We start from the raw sequence: 9,915 nt of genomic DNA, 5'->3' as shown, positions 1-9,915 counted from the left end.
TCCGCGGAGGAGCAGCTTGGCTCAGGGGAGATAAGAGCCAGTAGATCATTTTTAACAAGGTGCTCCTGGAAGGGTGGGCTGGGGGAGGCGGCTGGCTCAGAGCCTGGCATGGGGTGACGAGGGGAGGGAGTGGGCACAGCTTGGCCCTGGCAGGGTGGTACGGCTGCTTGACGTGAGGTGGGAGAGGCAGTGCTGGCTGATGAGAAGGAGCATTTGGCCTCTTAAAAGGTAGGAGGAGACAGTTTCAGGGTGCTGGTTTCTTTAGGCATGTCCAGGTAGCTGGGACAATGGACTGTGGCAGGAGGGACAGTCCTGCCAGGGAGCAAAGGTGGCACCATGGGGGACATGGTGCTGGTGGCAGGAGGCTTGAGGAGACCAAGCTTGTCCACCCCGCTGCAGGACCAGCCCATCCCAAGGACTTGCCGTGAGTGTTGCCTGGTCCCCAGCTCTGCTGCAGGATGATGCCAGGGGAGAGGGAACACCCCAAGCCCAGAGGGGACAATGGAGGGGCTGGGGTGTATTGACACTGCCAGGCCCCTTTCTAAGTGACTTGGGGAGATTTGCTCCCCCCCTCCCCAGCAATGTCACAGCCTTGATGTGCTCAGCCTGGGGAGAGGGAGATAAATGCTGAGATGGCAGGAGGCTGGGAGGGGGGGGATGCGCTCACACACAGCGCTTAATGGGGAAGGATGGGATTACAGGGGTCACGCTAGGTGAGCAGCTTCCTTCACCGAGCTGATGGTATCAAAGCAGGTGCCCCCGGCTGCAAATACCTTGGGCAAACAAACAGGGCTGTCTAAGAGCAGGTGAGCTCGGGCACAGCCAGGCTGGGGGTGCTTAGGGGTGGCGGGGGGCAGGAGGCTCTCTGTGCATGGGGAGTGAAGCATGGGCCTCCCGATGTGAAGGCTGCCTTGTTTTGCATAGGGTGGGGGGGAAATTAAGTTGTTGTGTGTCTGCATACATATGTGGGCTTCCCATGCTGGAGATGCATGTAAGGTTGCGGAGCCCGTTGCTCTCCCATGGGGGGCGGTGGAGGTGCTGGTACCCAGGGAGCCCAATGATGCCCCAACCCAGGTGATGGCTCTGCAGTTGCTCTGGAAGGTGGTTGGCTCTGAGCATCCCTCCTCTCTGCTGCATTTTGGGGCTCTACATGCTGACATTGCTGGGGATGGATCCCTCCATGCTCCAGTGGCACCGGGGGAACCCTGACCCTGGCTGAGTCATGCAACAGAGAACGTGGCCATAGCATGGCTCGATGTGGAGGTCACCATGCACAAGCACCATGGCCATGCACACACGCTGCCACACTCTCCATAGCCCTCCTGAACTGGCCTGCTGTGCCCGGTGAGGGGCTCAGGCAGCTCGCTGCAGGGCCTGGCCCAGGTGCAGCCCCGCTGGGCTGGGACTTGGCTGTGTGCCTCCAGCCGGGTGGCTGGGCCGGGCCAGCGGCTCCCAGAGGATGCTCTGGTTTCAGAGGTCAGGTTTGAACTGCTTTTTCAGGGACGGAGGGGCAGGATGGGGAGCTGCTCTGCTGAGCATGGCCAGGCAGCAGTGTTCCTTGTGATGCCCCAGCCAGTCCTGCCCCGACAGTTTTCTTGCTGCGTTTCAACTCTCCATGGCTGAGAACTCGGCCCCAGGGCGGCTGAGAGGCGCAGCTGTAACCGTGCTGTAGGTGGGGCTGGTCCCCTGCTCCATGAGCTCTCTGTTGCTTTTTCCCACACTGAACTGGGGTAATACTGCTTTTCACTGAGGCTTGGCTGCCTGGGCTACGGAGGAAGCCAGAGGGATGCCCCTGGAGATGCAGCATCCCCCGTTATCCCAGGGTGCAACTGTTCTGCAAGGTGGGACAGCGCCGTGAGCTGCGTGGCACGAGCGTCGGTGGCGGCACGAGCCAAGAAAAGGGCCAGCAGAGCCACCCTCAGCTGGGACCACCCTGGTGGTGGGTGTGATGAGTGTCCCGTTCTCTGCAGCGTTAGCTGACTGTGCTATCCCTGTTCTGTCCTGCTGGGCAGTGGGCACAGGTACCTCTGCTATTGCCTCAGGGAGCCACCAGCACACTAACGCGCAGGGCTGGCCCTGGCAGAGCTGAGCTGGGAACACATTGCAACCAAGAGAGGAAGTAGCAGGATCTGGAAGGGCCAGGCTGCCGGTAATTCCCATCCTCTTCCCATCACACGCCTTGCGGAGGGAAATGCTGCTTATGTACTGTGTCGGAACAGCCCTGTCTGCTGGAGAAGCTGAAACTCAGGTCTAGGGTCATCTCCTGCTCACTGGTGCTCCGTCATGTGCTGGGTCCTCCCCAGAGCACCTCGAGCTGGCTGGGAGCCTAGACGTGTGGGTGTTCACCCCACCTGCAGAAGAAGAGGCTCCTCCAGCTCTCAGCTCCACAGCGGGTGCTGGTGGCTGATTTACTATGGCTGCTCCCGGCTGCACATCCTGGCACAGGAGGTTGCTTACGGCCAGGCTCTGCTCCGGGTGTTTGCAGGCTGCAATAGCTGCTCCGTGTGTCTGCCTGCAGTGGGGATGCATGTCCCCAGCTCCACAGCGCTGCCCAGAATACAAGAGGGGTTTGTTTCTATGAAGGTGCTGCTGCAACAGCTGTGGCTTTATGATCTGCAGTGGGGGCACAGCAGAAGGTGCTGGAGGAGCATGGGGTGACATTGGAGCAGGGGTTGTGCCATGAGCTGGGTTTAAACTCACAAACACATAAAGCAGGTACTAAAAGTGAACATGGTTGGGCTGTGGTAGAGAGCCCCTTGCAAGACAGCCCGGGCAAGGCTCCATTGCAGCCATCCCGCATCGTCCCCTCCTGCATCCCCAGCACAGCCCGCCTCGCGTCAGGGTGGCGTTAGCAACTCTGTGCTCGACAGCCGCAGCCGAGATACCCAGAGGTCACAGGTGTCCTGGCCTTCGACCCCTCCAAGGCGCAAATCTAATCGCTCTGAGCTGGGCTGTCCCTGACACTGGCAGGACTGTCACTGCTGGCCACGCATCCCTGCCAGGGCTGGTGGCAGCCAGGGGAACGGGGTCTGCCCAGAGCAGCTGGGCTGTGCCCCAAGGGGATTTAGGATCTGCTGGAGGGATCCTCCCAGGGAGGCACTTCACTGCAGGGAGCACAGGGACCTTGCAGTCCCCTGTTCTCAGCCCCACCGGTGGCAGAGCCCTAGGCTGGATGGGCAGGATTTGGCCTCCGTGGTGTCCTTGCTGGTGATGGCTCTGCACAGGGGCTGTGGGACACCCCATACCCCCTCCATGCCTCCAGCCCCTGCTCCCGAGATGGGCTCTCAGGGGTGTGGAGATCCCTGAGCTGCAGTGCATGAGGTTTTTGGGGCTGGATAGGAAGGGTTGTTGCTGATGGGCAAAGCAGAGGATGAAGTGAGCGCAGGGGACAGGGATCTTGTCTGTGGCAAGTCTGCCCTCCTAGACCTCCTGGTGCTCAGCTCACTGGGAGGAGGCAGCATGGTCTAGTGGTGGGGCTGGACCTCGGGAGATGGGATTTTGGCTCCTGCAGAAAAAGTGGGAGCAGTCATTGGAGACCTCTCAAACCCCATCTGAACTCCCTGGGTGCTTGCTCCTGTGTCTAGGCTGGCTCCCTGCAGCCCTGACCCATCCCTGCACACCCTGGAGCTGGTGTCTGCACCACGATGGGAGCTTGGGCATCTTGTGCATGCCATGGCCACACTCCAGAATGGTGTGGAAGTTCCCTACCACAGCTGGTGCCTGGGAGAAGCCAGTTACAGGCTGTCTCCAGGCTCTGGCCGTGGTTTTGCCTGGGACCACATGTTCCCCGCCTTCCCAAAACACAGAGGTGTGCAGGGTGGCACAGAGACCAGACATGGCCCTGGGCATGGGAGCTGGAGAGGGGCACGGTTCCTGTGCCAGCCCCAGTACCAGCGTGGGGTGGGGGCTGTAGGGCTGACAGGAGCTGGAGGGCTGGGCTTGGATAAGGGCTAGCAGGGGGGTTTGGGGCAGGTCCACAGGGCTGGCCAGCAAGGTGAGGGGCTGCAGCCAAGCTGGGGGAGCAGCAGGTGCCATGGGGAGTGTGCCCACCTTGCCGCTTTGAGGTTCACTCTTGCTGGCCCCGCTGCCTCCCCCTGTCCCCCTGGCTCTCTCAGGGCCGTGTGGGGTGCCCTGGGGGCTGGCTCCCCGGGGCCAGGGTCAGGATGAGCTGTGTCTCTGCCGGGCTGGGATGTCAAAGGGGCCATAACCCTGGTGTTTTGCAAACTCCTGGGGTCAGCAGTTCAGCTGCCACTGACACAGGGGCCCGGAGACACACACGGGCATTTTGGGTGGATGCTGTAAGCAAACAAATGAAGGTAGAGTTACAGCTGACGGACAGCCCCCCCCAGCCACTGCTGTTAGTTTTAGGCTTAACCCCCCCGCAGGCTGGGCGCAGGAGTCCTCTTCCTAAGAGGACCCAAACCAAAGCCAAATTGCCTGGCCTGGATGGCTGGGAGCCAAGGCTGGAGCTGGGCAGCAAAGGGCCAGCATTTTGCATCTCTGTCTCAGCTCCTTGTGGCCCTGCAGGAGCCTCTGAGCCCGTCCCACAGAGAGGACAGTGACCCCCGGCATTGAGTGACGGCTCCCACCTTCCTGGGTGGCCAGGCCAGCCTCCACCCTCCCAGCCCTGCCTGATGGTGTGTGGCTGGAGACCCCGAGGAGGGTGCTGTTGCTTGGGCTGGAGCTACGATGCTGGGGAAGCTGTGCCAACCAGGAATGTCTTGGGACCAGGTCCTGGAGATGCTGTTTGGTCTGTGCAATAGGGTCAGGAATGAAGTGGAGCTGCCTAAGTGCCACGAGCACACACGTCCTCATCTACGTGTCCATGTGTGTCACCCGTTCCCCATGCACATGTGTCATGGCCATTCCTGGTCAGGCTGCTTGTTTACTGACCCATGTTAGATGCAGAGCAGATTTGCACAAAAATGCTCAGCCTTGGTTTAAATTGCGCAGGCCTGGGGATGCTACCTTCTCCCTGAGCTGCTCCCACATGAACTGCCCTCACTGGGAGCCTTCGGTCTTTGTTTCTGGCTTGCCTAGCTCAAGGCCAGCTGTGGGACTCTGTGTGGAGCCCTTCCCAAGCTGGGTGGCTGCAGAGCCATCCCAGTTCTCTCTACTTGCAGACGGATGTGGCCTGCGGGTGCGTGTCCCCTTCAGTGCCCTCCACAAGGCTCCTGGCCTCGCTCAGCTCTGCCAGATCTTTACCCGTGTGCCTGGCTCACCTCTGAGCCCCCTCCATGCACTGGGTGTGGATGCCAGAGATGAAAATAGCACTGGTCTCATCAGAGCCGAATGTAGCCATGAGGCGGATGCTTAACACCAATGGAAAATCCCTCTGTGCATCCATGGACTGCCCTGGATGAACTCCTGCTCTGCCTGGGGACCAGGAGCAAAGGCGCCACATGCTGAGCCGCCCAAGGCTGCCCCTGCCATGCTGGCAGCCCTGCTGATGTGGGTGGTGAGCTCTCCTCCAAATCACCCAGCCTGGACAGAAAGCAGAGCCCAGCTTTGACTCCTCTGATCTGCAGGAGCATCACTGCCTGGTAGTCAGCACATGGCCACCAGAGGATGATGGAGTCAATACTGACACCAGCACTTCCAGGAGCACAGCCTGAAATTATGGAAGCAAAGGCCACATTTCAGAAAGCTGCTGGGCGGGAGGGACTGGAGGTATGAAATGGTCTCCGAAGAGCAGAAGAGTGAGACCTGTTCCCTGAAACGAAGCTGAGAGCAGACTGCTGACGACGGACCTAACGGGGCCGCATCACCCAGGTTGGTCCTGCACAGGGGTGGGCGCAGCTCCAGGGGGCTGTGACCAGAATGCAGAGCTAGTCTCCTGGCCTGGCGTTCCCACCGCCCACGAAACATACCTCAACCCTGCTGCTAGTAGTTGAATAGAAAAGAGAATTAATTGTGAGCGGGCTGTGTCTCCCCTCCCCGCTCCTCGTTTGCCCTGGGGCTGCCTTGGTGCTGTGGGTAGCAAAGACAAGGTCATTCCCATGTAACACATCCCGGTGGGGTTTGGCCAAGTTCCTTCCCTTTGGGGGGGACACACAGGTTAATGGCGAGCGGTGGGATCGCCCCAGGCTGCTCCACGCTGCTCAGCCATGGAGGAGCTGCTGTTGCCTCCGAAACGCCCCATTAATGCTGCGGTCCCTTTGTGAAGGATCAGCGGGCAGGGCTGGGGGCACTGGGCCGCGGGGCTGGGGCTGGGAAGGATGAGGGTGGAGCGGGCTAGCATCCCTCTGGCTCTGCTGGGAAGCCTCCACGTGTTTATTTTGGGGTGGCAAAAGCTGGTTTACGGCCAAGCATCCTCCAGGTATGGCTGTAAAGTGTTACAGGATCCTGGTTTTCATGCGTTTTGACTCTCCATCATGTGGTGTTGGAGGGGAGGGAGATGCTTGGGTGCAGGGCAGTGCTGCCTGCGTTCTGATGTCCTCATCTTTGTGTGCCCCAGCCTTCGGCTAACCCTCAGCCCCATGCCAGCCACCCCACTGCCTACACCGTCCCCTTTCAAAGGCAACTGCTCTGCAGACTCTCCAAGCCCTCTGTGCCTGCAGAGAGGAGGTCTCCTCGCCCTCCAGCCAGCTCCGTGTTGCAGTGTGCCGTTGCAGGTGCTGCTCTCCTCCATCAGTTGGGATTAGTGCTATGGTCCTCTCTATGTCCCTGGCCTGGCAGGAGCAGGGAACTGTGCCTGTTGGCCCTTCTCTGAGAGTGACAGCGATGTCCTGGTTGCTTCTCCACCTGGTAGTTTCCCCTGGTAAAGAGATATTCAAGCCAAATCTCCTGTGGGTGTTTTGCTGGCTACCCGTCACTCCAAATTCTCCCAGCCTCCTCTTGTGATATGAACTCCCAGTTTGCTAGGAGCCCTTGTCTCCACTCGCCCCAGTTTGGACTGGTTGCCCCTAAAGCCGTGGTTGGTGTTGTTTTTCTTGACTCTGCCTTTCTGAAATAAGTGATGCTAGTGGGGAGGTTTTAGGCTGATGCTCAGGGAGGAGCTGGTAACAGCTACTCCATGCTGGTTTGACCTCTTGTGGGGAGTGGGGGCTTGCTCTGCTGTCCCTTGCCTTGCAGGAGGAGAGGGGTGTCTGTGGACCACTTCTGACCTGGACTGGGCCAGACGGGGATGATGCCCTAGAAGAAGCAGGCTGGAAGGTGGAGCTGGGACCTGGCTGCCTCCTGCAGATGTGTGAAGGGACATCCTGGGAGAGAGCAGGGACGATGCTGGGGTGGCCCTGGGTAGGGGGTGCAGTGCTGAGGGTCACAGGAGGAATGGGGAGAGACCCTCCCTGGCACCCCCTGCACTCTCTCCAGTCTCTGCTGTATGGTAGCACATGCAGTGCCCTCCCAGGGGGTCTCACAGTCCCTCACCTGCTGCCCCCTCCATCTCCTCAAATCCTCTTCTGGTCTGCTCACTGCCAGACTGCAGTCTAGGCTGCTCCAGGAGCTGCCCCCACGATTCCTGGCTGCCAGGGGAGCCTATGTGGGGTGCAAAGGGGAGGTGGAGGTGGAGAAGGCCTGGGAGCAAGCCTGGACCCCAGCCAGGCTGGGACAGCCAGCTCCGTGTCCTGGTTCCTCTCTCAGCTCCTGCTTCTTGGTGTTGCAGCCCTGCAGCTGCACCTGGGCACCCTCAGCTTCATGGGAAAAGAGGTGAGGGGGCTGCAGCTCACATCTCCAGTGTTTGATGCTTCATCTCCTGCGTTTAATGTCCCTGAAAAAAGTAAAATACATGAGCTATTCTCTGAGGGAAACACACTCCTGTGCCTGCCCAGCCTAAACATAGTCCCAGTTCTGCAGATCAGGGCAATGGAGCAGTGGGGCACCAGGATAGGACCTAATGGGACCATTCTGGCAGCCTCCTCCAGGGATCACAGCCTGATGGCTGCCTGGAGTGCTGGGGACACAGCAGGTCCCCAAGTTTTTCTCCCGAGAGGGCATTTCTTCCACCAGCTCCATAGCAGCTTGGCCTGAGGCCCAGCTGGTCTCAGGAGTGCAGAGCTGGGGTTTCTCTGCTCCACAGGAGAGCCAGACAAGCCATTTAGCTTCAGTGCCCGGGGATGGAGGGGACCCTCACCCTGTGGACCAGGGGGCTTAGCTCCAATGGCCTGCGAAGGAGCTGATAGGCAGGCTGATTTTCCTTGGGCTGCCTCACACAGGAGAGAGACTTTCAAAAAAGGTTTGGTTTTTACTTAAAAAACAAATGGGGGGTGGGGGTGTCATTCTTGATGCAAATATGGGTGACCCCGTGGTGGGCTGGGAAGCACCGAGGGAAGGAGACGAATGCCTCTGTGCGGGCACCCGACTTCACTGCAAGGAGCAGATCATGGCCGTGAGCCGAGGCAGCAGCAGAGGTGGGACGAGCCCAGCAGCCGTGATGCTGCCTGTCCCCGGCTGCCGTCACCAACCTGCTCCCTGCTCGTGTCTCTCCCCTGCCCAAAGGTGGGGTAGGATGGGGGCTGTGGCGGCTTTGGCTGTGGGCCTGAGGATGGCTGGCAGGAGCATCGTCTGTCATCCGCTGTCAGGCGAAGTGTGGCCGCCCCTGGGTGATCCCGCACCGGCTTGATTTTACAGCCATGACTGGCACTTGAGCCTGTTCGCCGAGGGCAGGGGGCACACGGGGCTGTCAGCTCGCAGCTGCCTCTGACCCTGTACGGGCCACCATAAATCTCCCGGTTTAAGGCAGCCTGGGCTGTTCTGGACACAATGCTGTTGAACACAGTGTGCGGTGTGCAGGATAACGCGTGGCCCGACCCTGCACCCACTGGAGGTAAAGCAGAGGTGGCCACTGGTGAGCAAGAGCAGCATTGGGAAATAGTGTCTAAATCCCTTTAATTTTTTGTATATAAAAAAGTGAGGATTGTCTGAATTTAGAGCATTGGGAATATCTAGTGCTGCCTGCTCTGGTTTTGCCTGGTTTTCCTTAGGCAACCCGGAGAGGTGGATGTAGGGAGCCACCTCACCCGTGCCGTGGCACATCAGCTGTTCCCACAGCTCGACACGGAGGGTTTTTCTCCCGAGCATGTGCAGGACTGACGAGCTGAGTGCGTGAGCGTGTGCTGCCCATGGAAACCTACTCCTGCTTCAGCCAGGCACCTTCAGGACCCATCCTGCCTGTTCCTGTGGTGCTCCTGAAGTCTTCCAGGTAAAGGCAGGCTTGGCCCAAGACTTCTTTCTACATGTAGGAAAACCCCTCAGAAAGAAACATCCCTCCAGACTTTTGCACCAAGAAAAAGGAAAGGAAAATGCACAAGGGGCTGATTTTGTGGGAAATTTTGGCCAGAAAAACGCAGTTGCCCACCCTCTGCTGTGCTAGGTCTGATGATACTGATGCAGGGGCTGTTTTTCTCCTGGAGCCCTGTGGGGCCAGCCCAGGGATGGGGCAGTGCCCAGGCTCCCCTGCCCACCTTCAGCACCCCCCAGCAGTGACGATGCTGGGCAAGACCAGGTGAGACCCCTGGCACCCCTGGGAGATCCATCCCTGGAGGTGACTGTAGGCAGCGTTTTGGGGTGAAACGCTGAGTGTGGGGTGGGGAGAGGTGCGGGGCACAAGTGTCTGGGGTTGCTGGGTGCCTGAGCAAGGGGGAAAATGTGCGAGCTGGATGTCAGTGTGTGTGTGAGAGAGAGAAATGTGCTGTGACTGCAGCTGGCGTGTGCCTATGTGTGTAAGGCGGGGGGGTGTATTTTTGGGGTAGGGATGAGCAAAGAGGAGTGTGTGTGTCTGCTGGGGGGTGCGCAGTGTGTGTGTACAAGGTTGCGTGTGTGTAGGGGGGCTGTGCGTGTGAGGGGTGTGAGTGGGAAGGAGGGGGCTGCATGGGAAAGGCTGTATGCCTGTGCAAGCTGTGTGTGCATGAAAGGGTCTGCGCGGAGGGCCTGCATGGGTGTGCGTGAGGGCTGCGTGCATGTATGTGTGTGTGC

This window comes from Gymnogyps californianus, chromosome 6 (assembly GCF_018139145.2).
Source record: "Gymnogyps californianus isolate 813 chromosome 6, ASM1813914v2, whole genome shotgun sequence".
In the NCBI taxonomy this organism is placed as follows: domain Eukaryota; kingdom Metazoa; phylum Chordata; class Aves; order Accipitriformes; family Cathartidae; genus Gymnogyps; species Gymnogyps californianus.
This window is presented reverse-complemented; position numbering follows the sequence as displayed.